We start from the raw sequence: 23,310 nt of genomic DNA, 5'->3' as shown, positions 1-23,310 counted from the left end.
GTTATTGAACCTTTCTAAGGTGTAAGTAATTGTGTTAAAATAGAGATAATAATATATAATCTTTTAGGATTACTCTAAGGATTAAATGAAAGCAAATATAATAGTATGCATATCCCTTGGCAATAGTAAGCACCAAACAAATGAAATGATCACTGCAGATATGAAACCTAACCCTTGTAAGTACTAGTTTTCCTAACGTGTAAAAATAGAACAAATATCTACCTTACCCTCTTCCAGATTTGGTTCGAAGCTGAAATAAGATAATAAAAAGAAAGAAACTTCATTCATTCAACAAATGTTTATTGCGCATCTTTTGTGTGCCAGGACTGTTTTAGGTGCCAGCAATATCCTTGTAAACAAAAAGGTATAATGAAAATCTTGTATTCAGGAGATTATACTTCTCCCACTGGAATGGAGGAGGAAAAGAGGAATAAATAAATAAATATATAATGGTGGTGACAATGTTTTAGAGAAAAGTTAAACAAGGTACAGAGTATAGAGGTATGGCAATGGCGTGGGGAGGGTATACTATTTTATATAAGGTGGTCAAAGAAGAAATAGCCAATAAATGGCATTTGAGCAGAGATCTGAAGGTTATAAGGGGTAAGCCATGCAGATGTCTGGAGGACAGTCTAGGCAGAGGGACAGCCAGTTCAGCATCCCTGAGATGGGAGCATGTTAGGAGTATTCATGGAGGTACAGGGGACCAGGCTGGCTATAGCAGCTAATGGAGGTGAGGACAGTGTGCCATGAATCACATGGGAATTTGCAGTTATGAACTGAAATGTGTCTCCCCAAATTCACAAGTTTAAGCCCCAATGCAAACATGATGTTACTTGGAGATAGAGTCATTAAGGAGATAATTAAGGTTAAATGAGGTAATAAGGGCAGCACTCTAATCCAGGGGTCCCCAAATCCTGGGCCATGGACTGGTACCAGTTCATGGTGTGTTAGGCACTGAGCCGCATAGTAGGAGGTGAGCGGCAGGCAAGCAAGCGAAGCTTCATCTGTATTTACAGCCACTCCCCATCGCTTGCGTTACTGCCTGAGCTCCGCCTCCTATCAGATCAGCTATGGCATTAGGTTCTCATGGGAGTGTGAACCCTCTCATGGGAGTGTGAACTGAGCATGCCAGGGATCTAGGTTGGGTGCTCCTTATGAGACTCTACTGCCTAATGATCTGTCACTGTCTCCCATCACACCCTCAGTTGCAGGAAAACAAGCTCAGGGCTCCCACTGATTCTACATTATGGTGAGTTGTATAATTATTTCATTATATATTACAATGTAATAATAATATAAATAAATTACACAATAATTGTAATGCACTTGAATCATCCTGAGACCATCCCCCTGACCCTGGTCCATGGAAAATTTGTCTTCCACAAAACCAGTCCCTGGTGCCAAAATGGTTGGGGACCGCTGCTCTAATCTAATAAAACTGGTGTCCTTGGCCAGGTGCGGTGGCTCACGCCTGTAATCCCAGCACTTTGGGAGGCCAAGGCGGGCAGATCACGAGGTCAGGAGATCGAGACCATCCATCCTGGCTAACACAGTGAAACCCCGTCACTACTAAAAATACAAAAAAAATTAGCCAGGCGTGGTGGCGGGCGCCTGTAGTCTCAGCTACTCGGGAGGCTGAGGCAGGAGAATGGCGTGAACCTGGGAGGTGGAGATTGCAGTGAGCCAAGATAGCGCCATAGCAGTCCGGCCTGGGCAAAAGAGCGAGACACGGTCTCAAAAACAAACAAAAAAAAACCAAAAAAAAAAAAAACCAAAAAACTGGTGCCCTTATAAGAAAATGAAAACACTGGAGCACTCTCTCCCATTCTCTCCCCGAGTGTGCGCAGAGGAAAGGCCACGTGAAGCTACAGTGAGAAGGCGGCTCCCTACAATTCAGGAAGAGAGGTCTCACCAGAAACCAAATTTGCTGACACTTTGATCTTGAACCTCTTGCTTCCAGAATTGTGAGAAAATAAATGTCTGTTGTTTAAGCCTCCCAGTCTGTGGTATTTTGTTATGGCAGCCCAAGCAGACTGGTACACCATGCTAGGACTTCAAGATGGGTTGTCATTAGAGGGCTTTAAACAAGGACAGGAGGACATTTGAAAGGATACTCTTGTGTGTAAAATATGGGCACAAAGTTGAAAGCTAAGCAATCAGTCAGGAGGTGCTTGCAATAATCCAGATGAACAGCAATAGTGGCTTTGAGCAGGGTACTAGCAGTAGAGAAGGTGGTGAGGACTGGCTGAATCCTGAATGCAGTTTGCAGGTAGAGCCAACAAAATGTGCTCGTGGGTGAGATATGCGGCGTACAAAAGAGCAGGGTGGGTCAAAGGTGGCTCCAAGGTTTCTGACTGGGCACCTGAATACCAGAGTTGCCATTCACTAAGATGGAAAAAGTTATGGGAGGAATAGCTGGGGCAGATAATCGAGAGTTTAGTTCTGAATTTTCTTGAAGTTTGAGTTGCCAGAAGACATCCAATAGAGATGTTTGAGGATACAGATGGAGTTCTAAATTCAGGGAAGTGATAGGATTAGAGAGAAATATGGATGGATAATATAAATATGGATAAATATGGATATCATTAACATATGGATGGTAGTTAATGAGACAGGGTCATAAAAATTAAAAAAATAAAATGTTACATATTTGTAAAGCTGTACATAAATTAATTGGGGTCTTTGCGTATTCTTCAGTATGCAGGGGCTTTTTTATAGCAATCTCACAATATTTTTCTTCTTTGTGCTTTACTAATATTTCATACCATTTAAAAATGGGATAAGATGAGATACTTACTATCTACTAATACTTTACATATTTTGCTCTTCCCATAACATATTACAGGAATATCTCAGTTGCCAAATCTATTGATAGGTTTATCACCTATGTCATACTTAACTATGTGTTGGGAATTGTGCAAGCAACTGGAGAAATAATGAAAAAAATGCATTCCCAGCTTCAGTGAGTCATATATTTTCAATGGAGTGTTGTCAGCATAATGATAAAGATATGCACAGGGAATCATGGAATCCCACGGGAAAGATGCCTAATCCATCCTGTAGGAGCCAGCAAAGAATTCCCAGAGGAGGCACCAGCTGATCTGGGTTTGAGCAGAGTGGTGGGTATATGCAGGTGTGTGTAGGGGTAGCTGAGGTCATCATGCAGTCTGAGCACCAACACAGGGCTGAAAGCGCAGCTTGGTATGTGTATCAAAACCAAGGCGGGTCGGCAGGTGAGGGTAACATGGGAGGCAGGGTTGATAAAGACAGGATGCTGAGACTTAGACAAGAGCCAGGGTATGATTAGGGAGCATGGATCAACTTCAATCTTGGACAGGAGGTAGAATGTAAGAGGGCATTAAATGTTTTTAGTAAGGGGAGTGCTTACAAATTAGTAATAGGCATCAGAGACATCTTAAGGCAATAACAACAAAGGGTAGAATATCTCTGTGTTATGAAGGTGTCCTCATATATAACTGATAAAGATAAAAACTTGCAAGGAAACTAGTCTTCAACAATAGGGAAATGACTAAATGAATTATAGTGGATCTACTTAATAATGGAGCATTCACTCAATGGAATATTATTCAGTTGTTTACAATGATTGTTACTGAGAGTATTTGGCAGCATAGAGAAACACTTTTGGCATGGGTAAAACCAACTAAGCTTTATATTTGTATTTATAATCTGATACTAGTCATATAAAATGAAATATAAAAATGCATAATGTAAAGACTAGAAAAAATAAATATACCCAAGTGAGGGATGATGGTTATTTTTTGTTTTTGTTTTTTTTGCTAATTTCTAAACTCCACAGAATATGTTTAGATTAGTTTTAACGTTAAAATTCATGAATACATAAATAATCAAAAAGGGGCTTACAAAAACATGGCATATTGTTACTTTTCATTAATAAAAACAATAAATCATGTGTGATAACTTTATTAGAGTTAAATGAGGAGATAAAAATCAGTGTTTATATATTTTTTCATTTTATAAAGTACATGTTTTCAGCAGTTCTGGGCGAGGAGTGTCAGATGATAAGGCTGAGATCTGTTGAGAATGATGTCATCTGCAATGGTGTGCAAGTCCCTGCTCTTCCCCAGATCCTACCATGCAAACCATCCTTCTCCCAGTGCTTAGATCTAGCACAAATGCTGTCATCATCATAACTCAGCTTAGTTTTAACCTCATCTTAATAATCTGTATTGCTGAAGGGAAAGGTCTAATGCTCAGGATTATCACCTATTTCCTAATCCATGGGGATCAAAGACACAGTTTATGTTCCTGAGGAGTCCCCCTAATGAGCTGGACTTCAGAAGACACCAAAGCAGTGAGGGAAGGGGCTTGAGGAATACGTAGTTCACCAAATGGCAAAGGCAGGAAAGGGCATTCCAGGTAGAAGAAATGGTATGGAAAGAGTTGGCTCTTTTCTTGTAACAGTCATAGGTAATCCAGTGTGGCTGGAAACAAATACAAGGGTGTGAGTGTGGGGGGTGTGTATGTGTGTGTGTGTTGAAAGGTGGGGATGGAAAGAGAGGGTTCTACAGATAAGGCCAGGAACTTTATAAAGAACTTTAGTAAAGAACTTTATAAAGTTCTTTATAAAGAACTTTAGTAAAGAACTTTATAAAGTTCTTTATAAAGAACTTTAGTAAAGAACTTTAGTAAAGAACTTTATAAAGTTCTTTATAAAGAACTTTAGTAAAGAACTTTAGTAAAGAACTTTAGTAAAGAACTTTAAAGTCTCCAATAAGGAACTTTTCCAGTTCCAGTAGGCAAAGGGGAGCCACTGAAAAGTTTTAAGCAGAGGAGTCGCCTTTTCATATTTGTAATTGAGCAGGATACTCAGAGGGCAGTGTGAAGGAGGGTTTGGAAGGAGTGAGACTAGAGTTGGAGCACTTTAAGAAGCTCTTGAGAAAATAATGTGTCCATGAACTAAGGCAAAGGCAGCCGGTATGCCCTCTTTCATTCAACAAATACTGAGCATGCACTGTGTATCGTGCTCAGCACTGGGGGTGTCTTCTTGTGAAAGAGATTACAGACAAGGTCGCTGCCCTCAGGGTGCTTACATTCTAATGTACTGGAGAGGGAAGAAAATGTTTGAGTCTGTTTCAGAGACAGAATCAACAAGTGCTCTAGATACTCCCTTCAGTGCTGAAAACACAAACCATACAGAGTCCCACGGAAATCACATTAGATAGGCCATCTTTCTAAAATTGTAATATTCATCCTTCTAATTGCAGATAAAAGAAAGGTCCCCAAAATACTTGGAATAGTCAGGCTTTAGAGGCATGGGCTTTCTCTCTGGCATGTGAAGTTGGAAGCTCTTGGTTTCAGCGGTTCCATCAAAGGCCACAGTCTGCAGAAGCATGGCACGAGAGGAAGTAGAGGCTGTGGGCAGAAGATGATGAGTGCAGATGCAGGTCTCGTGTATTACAGGTTTGCTCTCTGTGTCATTTGCTATGTGACTTAATGTGAGTTCCTCATCACTTGGGGCCTCAAATTCCTCATCTGCCAAACAGGAAGTTGAAATAGATCATCTCTGAGGTTCCTTAGATTTCTAAAATTTCCTGCTTCCTTTTTTTGTTAAAATTTCTAGTTGAGGGGTATGTTTCCACTGAGGTGGTGCACTCCTATTAATGTTTTATGTCTAAATGTATTGTATTAACTTATGTTTCTATAACCATTTATACTTTACCAAGTATTTTCACATATATATCACCTCTTACTCTTCACAACCACTTCTAATTTCCTTTTTTTACAGGTAAGGGAATTGAGGCTAAATGAATGAGAAGGGTGACACAAGAAACCAAGCCCACACAGTTAACAAGTGGCAAAGGGAGCCTTAAGTTAGATTTTCAGCTTCAAAGCAGGGCCTCTATCCACTTCAAAAAACTTATTGCACTCCCCTGAGAGCCTATTCCCTTGTTCTAATCAATCCATGTTTAGGATATAACAACTCAAATAGGGTATTAGGTAAGTTAAATGGGTTCAGCACTAAGGACTCACTAAAAGAGAAGAATGGCTACATTTTATTGAACCTAATTTGTGAGCCATCTGGGAACATTACCTTCAATGGGACACCCAGAGCTAGTGTCCCCAGCTGAGACACTGATAAATAAAGACATCAGCATTAGAGTAACATTAGAGCTGCAGAGAGGTAAAGAATCTAGGGGCATGCAAGCTCAGGAAAGTCTTTTTATTTTTCCTGAATGCACTTATAGAAAGAGACATGCTTGGCTTAAATGAAGGCTGCTGTTAGATGAAATTCCTACAGAAATGTCCTTTGGAAGAATCATCTTGCAGCAAATTGGACACTCCCACAATGTTTGGTGTCTGAGTAACTTAGTCCTAGTGACTGCATTTAAACTCACTCCTGGCATTAGTGAGTTAATTAGTGTCTTAATTTCCTCATCCTTAAAACATAGTAATTATTTCCTCTAAGGTTGCTATAAGGACAAAATGAGCAAATTGAGGCCTGGGAGTGGAGGTGGGATGGGTGAGTTGGGGTTAGCTCATTGCAGGGAAGCCAGCCAGCAGAGCTTTCTTCTTCATACAAATCTCCACCTCACTCCCTTTCCAACTTTGATCTTATATTCTTATATACCTGACTTAGTCTAAATTCCTGGTTTCTTCATGGATAAAACCCAATGTTCCCTGGTGAAACTCTTGCCCAGTTCCTTCTTTTTTTTTTTTTTTTTTTTTTTTTTTTTTTTTTTTTTGAGACGGAGTCTCGCTCTGTCGCCCAGGCTAGAGTGCAGTGGTATGATCTCCGCTCACTGCAAGCTCCGCTGCCGGGGTTTACGCCATTCTCCTGCCTCAGCCTCCCGAGTAGCTGGGACTACAGACACCCGCCACCACGCCTGGCTAATTTTTTTGTACTTTTAGTAGAGACAGGGTTTCATCGTATTAGCCAGGATGGTCTCGATCTTCTGATCATGTGATCTGCCCACCTCGGTCTCCCAAAGTGCTGGTTCCTTTTTTTTTTATAATTCAGTAACCCCAGAGTAATCTCTGAATAATATTTTTGTCAGGCTTATTTGTCTATGATCTGTCCAGAACAGATACTCTCCAAGTCTGGTTATTGCTATTCAAATCTTTTCCTTTCCCGTCTCATTATCTATCCTCTCATCCTGTATCCTTCTCTTCCTCCGTCCTTCCAAGAAGTGCTCAAGAACTTAGAGATCACCTACTCAATTACAGGCTCCGAGATTTAGGGAAATTGTGAGCAGTTCACAAATTTCATCCACATAGGTCTGGGCTAGAGTCCTAGTTCAGCAATTCACCAGTTGTGTGACTATAAGCAAACTGCTTCACGTCTCTGATCTTCTGCTTCTTTACTTACAAACGCAGATAACAATAGCTTTCTCACATGTCCAGGGTCTGATTTATTATCATTAGCATATGGAAGTGCTCAGTGATTTTTTTTTTAAGTTCTCAGAGCTAGGTGCTAGAAATAAAGATGCAAAACAAACAAGAAACAATGAAAAAACATGTCTCAGTACCATAGGAAAATGTAAAGAGTGAGAGAAAAATGCAAACAGAAAAATATAATATACCATGTTAAGTGATTTAATAAAGAATCTCCTGTTCCCCAAAGGACACAGACATTCCATACAGGAGGATTGCTGCTATTCTTTATCTATTGGAAGCTGATTCCCTAGCCCTTAGGTGCCTACTCTGATGTTGCTTGTCCCAAGCAGTAGGGAGCCTGTGTTGACCAGGTGCCCTGGAGCACCTCATTACACATTCTGGCACCACTCTGCAATAACAAGATCCACTTCCATATGTCTCCCCTCTACTCTACCTCTTTGCTCAGCCTTCTTGATCTGAGCTTATTATATATCCCCTCCCTCCCTCAAGCCCCAATCTTCTCTTATCAACTCTAGGTGTCTCTTGGATCAAATTCATTTTCTCCCCAACACTAAAAATAAAAATATTCACGTTACAACTCCATCCGTTGCCTGGAGATAACGTTCGGCTCTTCACACAGGCAGACCTTCTCCAGCTGTGCCAATTTAATCCTGTTCTGTTGCTTCCTTCATTTTGAATAGGATACCTTTGGCAGGTGAGGTGTTATGAACATCAGCGTGTTAAATCTTTAGCAGAGAATAATTCTCCTGGGCATTTTTTGTTCCATTTCATTTTGTCCCAGATGCTGTCATAATGTCTGCTAATATCTCTAGACTTTCTCCATGAGTTCTTTGGCAATTCATTAATACCTGTGCACCTCACACAAATATTACTTGAGCACCTACCATGTGCCAGGTGCTGGACTACAGCACTTGTTTGATGCTTGTAAGATAGGCAGGATGTGTGTGGAGGGAGGACAGTGGGGGAACAGCCAGCTATTTCTTCAACTTTGGCTATCGTTCACATATAAATGTGTGCAGGGGAGCAGAGTGAGGCTTGGTCATCAATGTGGATTTCAGCTGTCACCTTTTATCCTCCACATCTCTGTCTGGGGGCAATATACCTGCCAATTACGGAGATTTTTCTAGCCAGGTTTGTGCACTCACAATTGGCTGCCTATGTTGCACTTTAAGAATAAGATGTTCCTACAGTTACCTCTTCTCTTTGCATGGATACCCTCTGCTTGAGAGGTCAGGGGCTCTTGTCTTTGAATGGATAGTTATATGATTCATTCACACAGTTTCATTTGTATATACTTAATTTCATCACTTGGCTGTGTTCTTTTTTAAAAGTCTCTTACTTATAGCTTTTAGTTCCTTATTTGTAGTCAGATTTATAATAGATTGTTCTATCATGTCTATTTTTGCATTTGCTTTTATGTTAGTTATTAACTGGTTTGAGCAAGAGAATGTTTAGTTACTCGTTCATATTCAGTGTTTTCCCTTTGTGACATTTTTGATATATAAGGACTTTTTACATACACTCTCATTCAAAAGGAACCACTATATATTTCATTTCTTCAGCTTCTTCAAGAAACAATTTAGGCAAAGATTTACTATGGTAGATCCTGAATAGTATACAAATTTAGGTTATTACTACTTCAAGATATTTATTTGTATTAAAAAATGTGTCCTGATTTGCCACTCCATTACGAATTCTCAAGCTCAACACTTGGTCACAATTGGAACTTCCCTAACCTAGGCTTGGGCTAATCCGAGACTGGGTAGTCAGATTCAAGTTTGAAGGACCTCAAACATCTAGGACTGCTCAGGTTTCAGTGGACTCAGAGAACGTCTGAAAATAGGCTGGTCAGCAATTAGTGTGTCCATTTCACAACTGAGAAAACTAAGGCCCGCAGAAGCTAAATAAACAGATGCAGTCAGCACTCTGTGGTGACCAGACACAAACGAGGGTCTTCTGATTCTAAATTCTGTGATTTCCTCTCTTCCCTCTATATCACCTTGTGCCTTGTCAACATTCAGAATCAAGGCATTATCTTCGAAAGGCACAGGGAGGATGAGAAGGAAACAAGCCTGGTGAAATGGAATGGTCAGAAGAGCCTCTCTAGCATAGTACTACTTACAGGGTTAATTTCATGAGGAGCCTGATTTGGAAGTTCAAAAAAGGCGAGAAACTAGAGAGAATGAACTGGAATGGGTGAGGTCTGTGGCAATGAGGTGGTGAGAGGCTTTAGGGCTGAGAGGGGCACAAGTCCAGAAGAGAAAGTAGGATATATCAGGACTGAAAAACATTTTTGGATTACAAGGTTAATTTCTTTTTTGCTGTATTACAGAAAAGGGAGTCATAGAGGGAAGCTAGAAAATAAATGTGCTGCCTTATGAAGTAGGGAATTCCCTATTATAAAAAGCTCATTCCTGTCTGAATCAATCAGGGTGCAACCAGAGAAGCAGAAACAAGCACTTGTAGATGATGTATATGTGCATGCACATATGTGTGTGTATGCATATATATATACACACATACATATATACACACATACCCACATATGTACATACACACATATATAATCTCTTAGTGGTTGGTTCTGTTTCACTAATGAATAAATGAATACATTATATAATATATATATTTTATAACTATATATGCATTATTTATTTACTAGAGAGATTTGGCCTTACGCAATTGTGGGGGCTGGTTAAGCAGTCTGTAAGTCTGTTGTCTCACATCTGATGCTAGAGCTTGAAGCCCACTGGGCAGGCCATTAGGAAGGGAAAATGGATTTAAAAGGGGAAATTGAGAGCAGTTCAGAATCCGGAAGCATGAGCTGAAATCCCATGAGAATGAATGAGAACCTTGGTTTTTACTGCTTTGCAGCTTGATGATGTGGGTGACCTGTAGAAGCCAGAGTCCACTGTCAAAGAGTTAAGCACACACATCTGGACATGGACATGGAGAAGCTGAAGGAGAATCCAGGGAGGGGGAAAGCAGTTACAGGCCCACATGCTGCTTCATGCTGCCAAGGTTCATCTGGATCCACAGATGAGCAACAGCATGTGAGTTACAGGATGGCTGCCACCTCCCTTCTATCCTGCTATACCTCCCAAGTCTCCTTGTGGCCTACCTAACTGAAAACATGCCAAGAAACCAGATTCTCGGTAATGTAATTCAATCTAGTCACGCTGGTATATTACAAAGCTACCATGCTCTCCAGGAAGGAATATTGTAGCTGGCAGAGGGCTGACTGAGATGCTCTTTGGAGGCCCAGGAGAAGCTTAGAAACCTAGCAGGCCTTCTGACTGTTTAGCAGTGAGGTCATTCTCCAGCCAGGGAGGGCTCCTTGTGAACCCAGGGATTTAGCTGCTGTCTGTGTCTCTGCCCCTAGGAATTTTCATTTTATAAGACCAGCTATAGAGTAGGAAAGAGTCTCTTCAGCTTCTTCCTTCCTTGTTGTCAAAAAGATCAACATATCTGCCTTTTGCATTTTAAGGGTTTACAATAGTATATGTTTATTATTATGAGCAGTAATAACTGCTGACATTATAAGTCAAGACTATGTAATGTTCCAGACCCTTTCACATGCATTATTTTGTTTAAGTCTTACAACAATACTCTATGGAAAGTATTATTGCTACCTTCATTTTCCTGATGTGAAACTGAAGCTTAAAGGGATTGATTTGCTCAATGTCAGACAGCTGTTATATCTTGGGGCAGAGATTTGAATCTAAGACATTCAGCTTTGAAAAGCAACACCACCACTGCCACCAAAAATAACAGAGAAGAAAGGGGAAATTACCACCTGGTTAAGAACCCTCTCGAAGTTTTTACACTTGGGGCCTGGATATCTAGAATCTCCTACTTCCTTTCAAATTGGAAAATGTGTGATTCTATAAGAATGAAGAAGAAAAGTAGGGTAAGTAGATGGAATCTGAGGAAATAAAAACAAAGAGTCATATAGGAGGCACTAAAGGGAAGAACTGAAGAAGGGGGAGAAAAGAAAAAATAGCAAGAAAACATTTTTCTGTCTTGTTACCATCTTATTATCCAAATGGGAAAGGCATACTATCTCACCTATGATGGCTGCAGATGAATATAAAGATGGACAAATTAAAACAATACAATAAATGAATAACCAATAGCTCAATTATGCCAATTGAAGACTTTCAAGTAATTCTAAAAGGTAATGGCAAACAAAACAAAACAAAAAACCCACAAAAGAACACTAAAGAATGGGGACAGTTGCTTTAGCAACTATTCAGAATGCATTCTGAATCTTCTCAGGACAAGTCCCTGGGCTACTACAAGGGTGGCTAATGAGGACAGGCAGGTAGTCTACCACATCTAGAACACAACAATAGCATGAAAGCCTTTGAAAGTCACTGAGTACATGCTGGTGCACAAAACTCTGGTTGCTGCTGGGCATGGTGGCTAATGCCTGTAGTTCCAGCACTTTGGGAGACTGAGATGAGAGAATCGCTTGAACCCAAGAGTTCAAGATTACCCTGAGCCACATAGCAAGACCCTATCTCTACAAACAAATGAAAAAATTAGCTGGGTATGGTGGTGTGTGCCTGTAGTCCTAGCTACCTGGGAGGCTGAGATGGGAGGATCGCTTGAGCCCAGGAGGTTGAGGCTGCAGTGAGCCAAGATCATGCCACTGCACTCCAGCATGGGTGAGAGAGCGAGACCCCATTTCAAAAAACAAAACAGAAAACAAAACCCCAAAATACTCTGGTTGCTGAAGAAATGTAACAGGCCGAGTGTGTTTCTCTCTAACCAACTGTGGCTCAGTGCTGCTGTATGCAGCTGGTCTTCTGTGGAATGTCTGCCTCGAACCCTTCTCACCCAGCACAGACTGCTCATCATTGAGGTCCAGCTCAAGTAGCACCCTTTCTCAGCACAGCATTGCTCTTCTGGGCTTATTTCTGTCTGCTCTATATGATTATAGTTTACCTCATTGAGCTCCTTGTGGGGAGGGATCGTATCCTTCTCTTTTTGACATTTACATTAATGACAGTACAAGCACCTAGGGAACACTTTGAAGTGTGGAGTCACTGTACTGCTCCCTATTCTACATGCTTGTTGCCAGGGCTACTGAAGCCTGGAAGTCCTTCCTTGCAAAGGACTCTCAAAGCTCTCTTTTCTTCTTTATCTCCACTGACACTGCCCTAGTTTACTTCATCATCTCTTTCTAAGAATAGATGAATAACCTTCAAACATCGCCTCCACTACCTTCAGCAATGCATGATTTTATCAATGATGCACCTTCAAATAAATGATGTGTCTCCATTTCAAAAGCATAGGATGTTTTCCAGTTGGAGAGGTGGTAACTCCTTGGGACTCCCCCAGAGGCGAACATCCAGGGCTCCCACCTTCTCCAACGGTAGGCTTCGCTTACTTATTTTCTTTTTCCCCAAACCATGTAAATAATGTCCCCCTAGAGAAGTCTTCAGGTCAACATTTGCTCTTCCTTCTTTGGCTTGCTGATTCACCATTCCTAACTGACCAAGCCAGGAGGATACTGCCAAGCCCCTTAACCTTGACCCAAGCAGGAACACAGACCACTGAGTTTCCTCAATATTTAAGGATGAATACTTTTAAAACAGAATATATCAATAGGTGATAAGGATACCACATACCCAGATGTTATTTCCATCCTTCAAAGGTCTTTTGGCACATTGATCTTCTTAACAATCACAGAAGATAGATATTACTTTTTCTGCTTTATAAATCATCCAACAGAGGCTGAAAGGACTATGGTGACTTGGATAGGGCCTCACAGGGGCATAATGGCAGAGCTCAAATCAAAACATTGAAGTTCCGAGTCTAGGTAAGGCACATGTATGAGAAAGCTTTTACTCCATTGCTCTCAATGCTTACTGATTTTAAACTTCTAAGTCATCACAAATCTATATATTCCCAACCTCTGTCTATAGGCAGAATGCATTAAAGAGATTTATTAGACAGGCAATCTAGAAAAGATGACTGTTTTCAGAAGCTACTGCTCCCTAGTCCTCCTTAGGTAGAAAACCTTAATTTGTCTTCCCAAATTCACTCTACCTCAGAGAATAGCTTTGTGGATGGAAAGGCAATAATAAAAGATCAAACTCAGTCCAGCATCAAATGATCAGCCTCTTCTCTCTATTGCGGCAAATTACAGGCTTCCCCTAGGTGTAGCAGTTACTTTCATGGTGAAGCTCATCTAAATAACCTGGCCATGCTATGGTGGTGGGGCAGAGGGAGGAGGTGAGTGTCCCCCCACCCCAACCCCATTTCTCATTGAACTCTATTCATTAGAGGAGGCTGGGGTGCAAATCAGCTTAACATGTCAATAAGCCACCAACGAAATGCAAAAATTGACAGCTGAGGAATCCCAGCTCCCAACCTCCTCCACTATAGAAACCATCAGTAAAAAGGTTTCTCAGCCCCCTCACCAGGTCACTTAAATGAGTAATGATATTTGAGCCCCTCAGAGTAATTAATTTCCTCTGTCTCCAAAAGCTTCTCATATTTTTAATGAATTTTTACAAGTCTCAGATCCTCCAGCCTCCCTGCTCCTTCTCCAGTCCTGTTGTTCCCCAAGGTCCCATAACAAATAGCTCCCACTCATATTTGCCTTACAAACTCACATAAACTGGAAATGATAAATATATTATCTGGGCTTTTAATGGACCATTGTTTAATTTTCTATGCTTGTCTGGCTGGAGAAGAGATGAATATTACCTTGTGGAGAATAAGATTTCTGTTCCATTTAAGGGGGGGTTAGGGGTAATCTATGGCAGAAGAGCAATGCTCTGTTCATCCTAATAGGCAGTGCTGCTAATTAAAAGTGTTGGAAGGTTCATCCATCCACCAGTCTGTGATTCATTCAGCATTATCCCCAGTAAACAAGAAATAGATATTGGAATGAATGCTTCTAATTTGTCAAAAGAATAGGCGTTTTCAATTGTGGATTCCTGGCTCCTGTATGAAGTATATAATTCAGGGTTGCCATCATTTAAAAGTCTAGGACGTCAAAATAATAGTACTTTCCCTTTATGCTCGTAAATCTCCAAGTCTGTTTTCCATGTTTCTGCATTTATCTTACATATTGTTTGAGTTTATTTTCCACAGTTGAGAATAGTTTCCTCTGTTGGTAAATATGTTGAAATGGGCAGTGGGGCGGAGGGGTGCATTTAAGAAAGAGAGCTAACATAGTTCTGTTGAAAATCAAGCCAATCTGAGATGATCTATTAGAAGTGGCTAAAACAGAGGCAGGAAAACCTAAGGATCCTGATGACATTTTCTACGTACCTAAAGAAAAGACAAAAGAGAACCAATATTCTCTTCCTCTAACCATAAACACAAAGCCGACTAGAGAAAAGCAACCCAAAGCACCAATTCCAAAGGCTCCATGAACCCTCTGAAATGTTTTAAGAAGGAACACAAAATACAAAAGCTACCACTTCGAGAGAACCCAGAGATATTTGTGGGAAATTTTCCCAAAGAGAAAGATTTTCCTTGTACCAGCGATACCCAGCCAGACTCAAATATTTACCTTTGTGTTGTACAAAAGAGTTCTTCAATCATGAAGACTGAGAGTCAGGGCTCACCACCATGTCTTGCTGAGTGCTGAAAACAAACAAAACATGATATTTTAAAAAGTAAACATTAATTATTTAATGGTCTTGTTTTTCTTCTCTCTCAGTAAAGAAACATTTACTAACTTCCTCCCATACACCAGGCACTGGGAATAGAGAGATGGATAAAATAAAAATACTACTGACGAAAAAGTCAACAAATACAGACCACTGTGCGTGTTAGGCAAGAGGTAGTCACAGAATGCCTCTTAGAAGAGAATCAGGATACGTGTGTCTGTTTGTATCTGAGATACATACATATGCACATACATACATATCTACACATACACAAAAGAGTGTAAGAATTTTTAAAGAACTTCCCCACATTTTTAATTCATCTGACTTTCTAAAGGGCTTGGGCTCTTGCCTTGAGATCAGTAAACAGGCAGGCACTGGAGAAAATGTTGAGTCTTAAAAGCGATCAGACCCTTTAATCTGTAATTCAGCTTCCGGATTCCTTCTTCTTCGTCTTTTTTTTAGAGACAAGGTGTCACTCTGTTGCCCACGCTGAAGTGTGGAGTGCAGTGGCGGAATCATGACTCACTGCAGCCTCAACCTCCTGGGCTTATGTGATCCTCCTGCCTCAGTCTCTTGAGTAGCTGAGGCTACAGGTGTGCCACCATGCCTGGCTAATTTTTGCATTTTTTTATAGAGACAGGATTTCACCATGTTGCCCAGGCTGGCTGGGTTCCTTCTTAAGGAAACAATTATGAATGCAGACCAGTATTTACGTACAGGGATATTCATCATAGGGTTATTTGTAAGAGGGAAACACCAAATAGAGGAATAAAAAAAAAATCGGTATTTCTGCATAGAAGAATAATATGTAAATATAAAAATAATTTTTTAAATGTTCACTATACAGAAAATATATTTTGTATAACAAAATTGTTGATAAAGTTTCAGCTCATCCATGGGTTGGTCCTCAGAAATAACAGTGGTCATCTTTGTAGTATGATTGTAGGTTATTTTTCTCTTGTTTCTTTATGCTTTCCAAATTTTCTACAGAGAGCATGCATTATTTTTCCAGACAGTAAAGAAGCAAACAGAAGTTTCAGCTCCAATATCACAATTCCTGTACCACTTTTCTCAATTAGTTGGGGACTCCCTATTCCCCAGCAATACCTCCATTCTGAAGATAACACTGCACTGGAATTATCCATTTCCATCTCTGCCTCCCCTGTTTGTGAGTGCTTCTGATGACGTTTTTATGCCTTATTAAACTTTGCTTCCCCTGAACCTAGTCAGAGACTGGCACAATTGTCATTCCATCAATGTTTGCTGCCTAAGGGAGGAATGAGTGTGTGAATGAATGAACAAAAGAATTAATTAATGAAATGGACCTGACAAAAATTATATTAAGAAAATTGTTCATTCAAAATAATCAGTGACAATAAAAAGTGATGTTCCATTTAGATTCATAAAAGATACAAGAAAATGGAAAGCAGGGAGGCAGCAATTTTTCAGAGCAGTCAGTAAAACAAAAAAAAAAAGATCTTATGGTTAAAAATATACACACACACAAAGTCAATATAATAAAATATCACAGCCTAGTGATTTTCCAATGTATTCCAAGACCAAGAATCTGTTTAAGGCAGGAATATTTATCTAGTAACAATATCCCATTATAACAACTCAGTTATTTTACACATTTGGAGTTACATATATATAAACTAAGTAGAGGTTTGTTACTAGTTTTAATCAGAAATGAATGGTCAACTCCCTGTTCAAGGGAAAAAAAGTTACAGGATAGATTATTGTAGTGCTTTTTAGAAATTCAATTTAGTCTACTCATAAAACTAGTGATATATAGCCAGGATATTAATATACAGTTATATTTTTCTGGAGGTAGACCTGGTTTAAATCCCATTTTTGTCCTTTAAGAGTTAGGTAACTTTGAACAATTTATTTGACCTCTCTAAGCCTCAGTTTTCTTATATATAAAGTGGGACAATAAGTCTAACCTGACAGGGTTATTGTAGAAAACAAACAAAAAAAAATGACAGAAAGCCTGGAATTCAAAACAGGCTTAAAGTTCATGTCTTTTTACATAAAGACCTGGAGCTCTTAAACACACATCAATCTTCCTTTATATTATATGCCATAAAGTATGCTAAGCAATATACAAATATTTTCTCATTTAATCCTCCTCATATTTGTTGTTAGTGAAACCATCTTTGCAAAAATCATATCAGTGCAAAAATTACAGCAGTGAGGGTGATCTGACCTGACCAAATCTCTTCTTGCCTTTAGTCTTCAAGCTGCCCTTCATTATTTCTGGGCTTAAACCAAGGTAACTTTGGGAGAAATTTAATTTATAGTTTAAATGATAATAGCCTTCCCAAAATCCAACCACCTTTGTAAAGCTAATGAGAAACCAGAAGGCTAGGAGGATAGAGAAACCTGAATTTTGCTAAGGTGTAGACAAATAATTGCCAGCTATTATTCAAAGTTCACAACATATGCAATTTCCCCAGTTACTCCTGCAGATAACATCACTATTGCAGAACCTAAGATTGGCCTTTTGAAATATCTTTTCAGGTTTTTTGCATGTCTGATGACCTATGGCTCCACCTGGACCCAACAACCATGCCTGTGACCTCACCTGTGACCAGCACTACAGAAGGACCATTTCTCACACCCATATGATTGCACCCCCAATCAATCAGCAGCAAACACCCATTGCTCTATCCACTCCCACCCCTTCCCCCAAACTATCTTTGAAAAATCCTGCCCCAAAATGCTCTAGGAGGCTGATTTGAGTCAGAATAAAATACCAGTCTTCCGTTAGCTGGCTCTACGTGTAAAAATCTCTCTATTGCAATTCCCCTGCCTTGATAAATTGGCTTCATCTGGGCAGCATGCAAGAATGTAATCATTGGGCGGTTACATTAGGAGGTCCTGTTTTCTACTTTATAATCCTTCTGATTTCTGTAAAATTGGAAGAAACGTCCCCTCTTTCATTTCTTATTTTAGTTATTTAATTCTTCTCTCATTTTTTCTTAATGTAGCTAAACATTTGTAAATTTTGATCTTTTTAAAGAACCAACTCTGTTTCATTTATTTTCTCTGTTGCTTTTGCATTCTCCATTTTATCTTATGTTTCCACTTTAAATAAGAGAAAATTGATGCTCACTATTAAACACTTAATGAGTGTCTGAGCCAAGATTCAAACCCAGAATGTCTGGTTCCATAGCCTAATCTCATTAACTATTATGAAAAGAAGGCACTGAATCTGGGTTTGGACACAGGCTCTGACTCACACAAAGTTCAGTTTACAATTTTACCTTGTTGCATTTTATTATTTGGAATGCAAAGACTTGAATTTTATTCCCTCTTAAGTCACACTTAAGTGCCTCCTACTTATTTTCTTATTAAATATTTCAAGCATGAACCTGAATACAGACATAATTATAACAAAAACCTATGTACTGATACCAGTTTGGTCAGATATTATCATTCTGTCATATTTGTTTCAGATCTTTTTTAATATAAAACATTGTAGAAATAAGCAAACCCTCCCATGAATTTCTTCCCAATTCCACAAAGATAATGACTCTCCTAAATTTCCATACATATTTTTCTGTTCTAATACATAGTTGTATTCATAAACAATATATGTTACTGGTTTGCATGTTTTAAAACTTTGTTTAGATGGTATCCTAACGTAGGTATCCATTTAAAGCCTATTTTTTCTAATATTATATTTTCAAGCTTTTGTCCATTAGACATAATTTTTTTAACATGTAGATAGTATTTTATCACGTGTTTATATTTTAGCCTAATGATCCATATTTGATGCATATTTGGGCAGTTTCCAAATTTTGCTAACACAAATAATGTTGCAATGGACAATGTATACTCCTTGGGTACCTATGTGCGAGATTTATCAGCGGACTTGCTGTGCCATAGAGTACATGCATCTTCAGAATTATTACATTATTATTTTTTTTTCTGAGATGGAGTCTCACTCTGCCACCCAGGCTGCAGTGAAGTGGCACTATCTCTGCTCACTGCAACCTCTGCCTCCCCAGCTCAAGCAACTCTCCTGCCTCCGCCTCCCCAGTAGCTGGGAATACAGGAGCCCACCACCACGATCGGCTAATTTTTGTATTTTTAGTAGAGACGGGGTTCGCCATGTTGGCCAGGCTGGTCTCAACTCCTGACCTCAAGTGATCCACCTTCCTCGGCCTCCCAATGTGCTGGGATTACAGGCCTGAGCCACTGTGCCCGGCCTATTAGATATTGCTCTACAAAGTGACAGCAGCATTTATACCAATCTGGCGTTAGTTCACACTGTTACCAGCATTTGGTATTGTCAGATCAGATTTAAACATTTTTCCAATTTGATAGATATAAAATATCTTATTGTGTTTTAGCATGTATTTCTCTACATGCTAAAATACAATAGTGAGATAGAACATTCTTTTGTAGTTTATTTAATTGGCCATTTAGGTTTTCCCTTCAGTGATTTGCTTTTTCATATGTCCATTTTTCTATTGGGTTGTTATAGAAGGGAGACAACACACACCAAAAATAAATAAATAAATAAACATTAAAGAGAGAGTAAAACACCTAGTATGTCAGATGGTCACATGTGCCATGGAAAAACTGGAAGCAGAAAAGGGAAAAAAAGAGTGCTGAGGATGGGAGTTCCATTTTAAAGGAGGTAGTTAGGGAAGACCTCACCAGAAGGCGACATTTAGTAAAGTCCTAAAACAGGTGTGGTCACAAGTTATAGGAAGAGGACCCTAAGTAGAGGAAAGAGCAAAATGGTAAAATGATAATATTTGACTAAGCTATGTGGTGGTATATAGGGGTTTGTTATAATTATGTTCTATACTAAATTTGTTTGCTTTCAATACCAACTCTTATGTGGGTATATATGTTGAAAATATTTTTCCTATGTGAACATTTTGTTTAAAATGACATATTAAACTTCTAAAATTTTAATGTAATGAAATATATCTAATTCTTCTCTCATTTTTTCTTAATCTAGCTAAAGATTTGTAAATTTTGCTCTTTTTAAATAACCAACTCTGTTTCATTTATTTTCTCTGTTGCTTTTGCATTCTCTATTTTTTATCTTACGTTTCCACTTAAGTAAGAGAAAATTGATGCTCAGTATTAAACACTTAATTTCCCTTTACAGTAAGTGTTTCTTTTGGTTTTACTCAATAAATCCTTTCCTACACCTGAGTCATAAAGACCTATAATTACTTCTAATATTTTTAAAGTTATGCTGTTGGTACTATTTATATAATATAAAGTCAGAATTAAGTAACCTTTCTGTATAGCTATGCTTTGTCCTGGTACCATTTATTTCTCATTTCATCATTTCTACTCTGAAATAATGCATCTGTGATGACAAAGTTTCTACTACACACAGTCTGTTTTGGGGCTGTATATTTTGTTCCACTAGTTTTCTATTTCTGTGCAAGTATTCATGCTATCTTAATTACTATAATTTTATCCCAAATTTTCATAGCCAATAAGGCATATCCATCCATCCATCAATCAACTCTCCATACATCCATCAACCAACTATCTACATATCCATCCATCCATCCATTCATCCATCCATCCAACTGTCCATCCATCCATCTATCCAACCACTCATCATACATCCAACCCATCCATCTATTCATTCTCCACCCTACATACTTCATCATAAATCATCCATCCATCTAACCATCCATCATCCATCCATCCATCCATTCATCCTCCACTCTCCAGTCTTCATCATCAATCATCCATCCATCCAACCTTCATCATTCATACATCCACCCATCTATCCTTCCATCCACCCATACATCATTATACTTCATAAATATTTGTTGACAGTCTAACTGTACCAAACACTGATTTGAACACTGGGGATTTAATAACAAACTAGACTTATATTCCTACCCTTATGGAACTTGCATTCCAGGGGACAGAGAAAGACAATAAACAACTAAATAATTGAATATAGAGTGTGTCAGATGGCGATAAGTGCCACGGAGAAACATGAAACAGGGAAAGGGGATCTGGCACACGTTAGTGGCTGAAATAATACACAAACTACAAATACAGTGGAACAAAAAGTAACTTTTTAAAAAATATACAATAGAAATTTAGAGTTTGGAGAAAAATTTAAAATGCTCATATTTGGGATCTAGCATTGTTTAACAACTTTTGTTGAAGATCCTCTACCCCTAATGAGGTAAAAAATTTAACCAGTTCTTTCCAAGCTGTGACTACATAGGAAAGTCTGTTTTCAATGGCCTGAATGTTTGTGACTCTCCACCCCTGCTAAATTCATATACTGAAATTGGAACCCCCAATATGATGGTCTTAGGAGGTGGGGACTTTAGGAGGTGATTAGGTCATGAGGGTGGAGCCTTCATGAATGGAATTAGTGCCCTTATACAAGGTACTACAGAGAGTTCTCTCACTCTTTTTCTGCTGTGTGAGGATACAAGAAGTTGGCTGTCGGAAACCCAGAAGTGGGCCCTCACCAGAACCCAGCCATGGTGCCACCCTGGTCTCAGACTTCCAGCCTCCAGAACTGTGAGAGGTAAGTGCTGTTGTTTAAGCCATGATATTCTGTTCCAGCTGCCTGAACTGCCTAAGACACTATTTTAGTCACCTCAAAGGAGAGGTCTGAGTACACACACATTCTATTAGGTTGGTACAAAAGTAATTGTGTGTGTGTGTGTTTGTGCTCGCTTTGGCAACACATATACTAAAAGAGTAATTGTGGTTTTTGTAATTATGTTTCATGGCAATAACTGCAATTAGTTTTGCAACAACCTAATATTTGGTCTTTTATTGTGATCTTACACATGACATAGGTCTTGGACCAGAATGTGACTGCAGTTTGTTAGCTGAGAGGGTCTGGAAGCCTAGAAAAGTTTCTTCTTCTAGATCTTGGAATAAGCCCAAAGTTCTCAAGCACAGCTCCCAAAAAACCACAGAAATAAGCTGTTCATAGGTACTACAGAGTAAACGTTTTAATAAGCACTATGTTTGCTATCTTTCCAATCACAGAGTAAAAAAAGACAATAGATAGTTGCTTTTTATTTGTTTGTTTTACCCTAGTTTTTACATCTTTGTTGGTTTTGATTACTACTTTCTATGAAAATTTAGTATATTTTCTTAATAACATGTGAGCTCTGTGTGATTCTGGACAAGTTATTTCCCCTTTCTAAAGTTTAGTTTCCTCCTTTAAAATGGGAGAGTATATAATTGCAGGTTTGTTGTAACATTAAGTACTATTTTGAAAGACCTTAGTATACTGACTAGTGTGTCACAGGCATGGAATCAATGGCAGGCCTTATAATTAGGCTTATTATACAAACAATTATATGTATTTGCAAAAGATCTCCAAGACATCTCCATGCTCTGGCACCTGCCTGGGCTTAGAACCCCAGCATCTCTGAGGCCTGGTCCTGTCTGAGCCACATAGACAGTGAGCGTATAAATTAAGACCACAAATCTCAATTCTGGCCCTACCACTTAATAATCATCAACACATGAGGACTGCCTGTGTCCCAATGAGAGCCACCATATGTAAACAGCATCATATTAGGGTTACCTCATCTGCACATCCCCAAGAACTCTACAGCTGTTGGATGAGGGTAGCAGAGCCAGCATGTACACAAATTATATCTAATATTCTAATCTGCATACATTCAATCATAGCAAAGGTGTGAGCAGTAAAACCCCTAGGCGAACCAATCACAGTACGGGAGTTCCCCATTGCAGAATGTGAGGATCCTGAGCTTTCTTAGCTCCCATTGCAGGGGGTCACTGACCCTCCTCCTTTCTAATGTTCCAGCCAGTTCCCAGACAGAGATTTGGAACTTGATTTGACAAGAACTGTCATGTTGCATCTAATCTGCAGTGACAATTTAGCAGCAGACAGGACAGTGACAGCATTCATATCTGCAAGGCAGCTAGTAGACAAGTGGAGGCATCTAGAAGTTAGTTTGACATCTAGATGAAATTATTCTAACTTCAGAACTTTAGAATATGGAGACCCTTTACCTCCACCCCAAAAGAATACGTTCATGTGTGTAGTGGCATTAGTAAGTAAGAAAATTTAATCAAGAGAAGTTCAAAACTTTTATGTTAGATCCTCCTTTGCTATGTTGAATCACTCTATAATAAATATGAATAACTGAAAAAAGTTGTCTCTGGTTGGGTTCTGCTGATTACATCAAAGACAGCAGATTAATATAATATAGTTCATAAATCTTCAACCCCTAGTAGCTTTGACAGATTGATTCATTTACCGAGTCATCCATCCATCCTTCCTTTTCTTCAACAA

At 39.2% G+C, this 23,310-nt stretch overlaps 1 protein-coding gene across 6 annotated transcripts in view; it reads right to left on the bottom strand.

The window, feature by feature from the left end:
* DAB1 (DAB adaptor protein 1) overlaps positions 1-23,310 on the bottom strand; it is a 1,250,774-nt gene that overhangs the window by 640,911 nt on the left and 586,553 nt on the right. For all 6 annotated transcript variants that reach the window (XM_063600986.1, XM_008977956.4, XM_008977957.4 and 3 more), the window contains one exon: positions 14,915-14,988. The gene's annotated coding sequence lies outside the window, so the exon portion shown is untranslated. The remainder of the gene's footprint in view (positions 1-14,914; positions 14,989-23,310) is intronic.

This window comes from Pan paniscus, chromosome 1 (genome assembly GCF_029289425.2).
Source record: "Pan paniscus chromosome 1, NHGRI_mPanPan1-v2.0_pri, whole genome shotgun sequence".
Lineage (NCBI taxonomy): Eukaryota > Metazoa > Chordata > Mammalia > Primates > Hominidae > Pan > Pan paniscus.
Note: the sequence above shows the minus strand (reverse complement) of the source record. Positions and strands in the feature narration are given on the sequence as shown.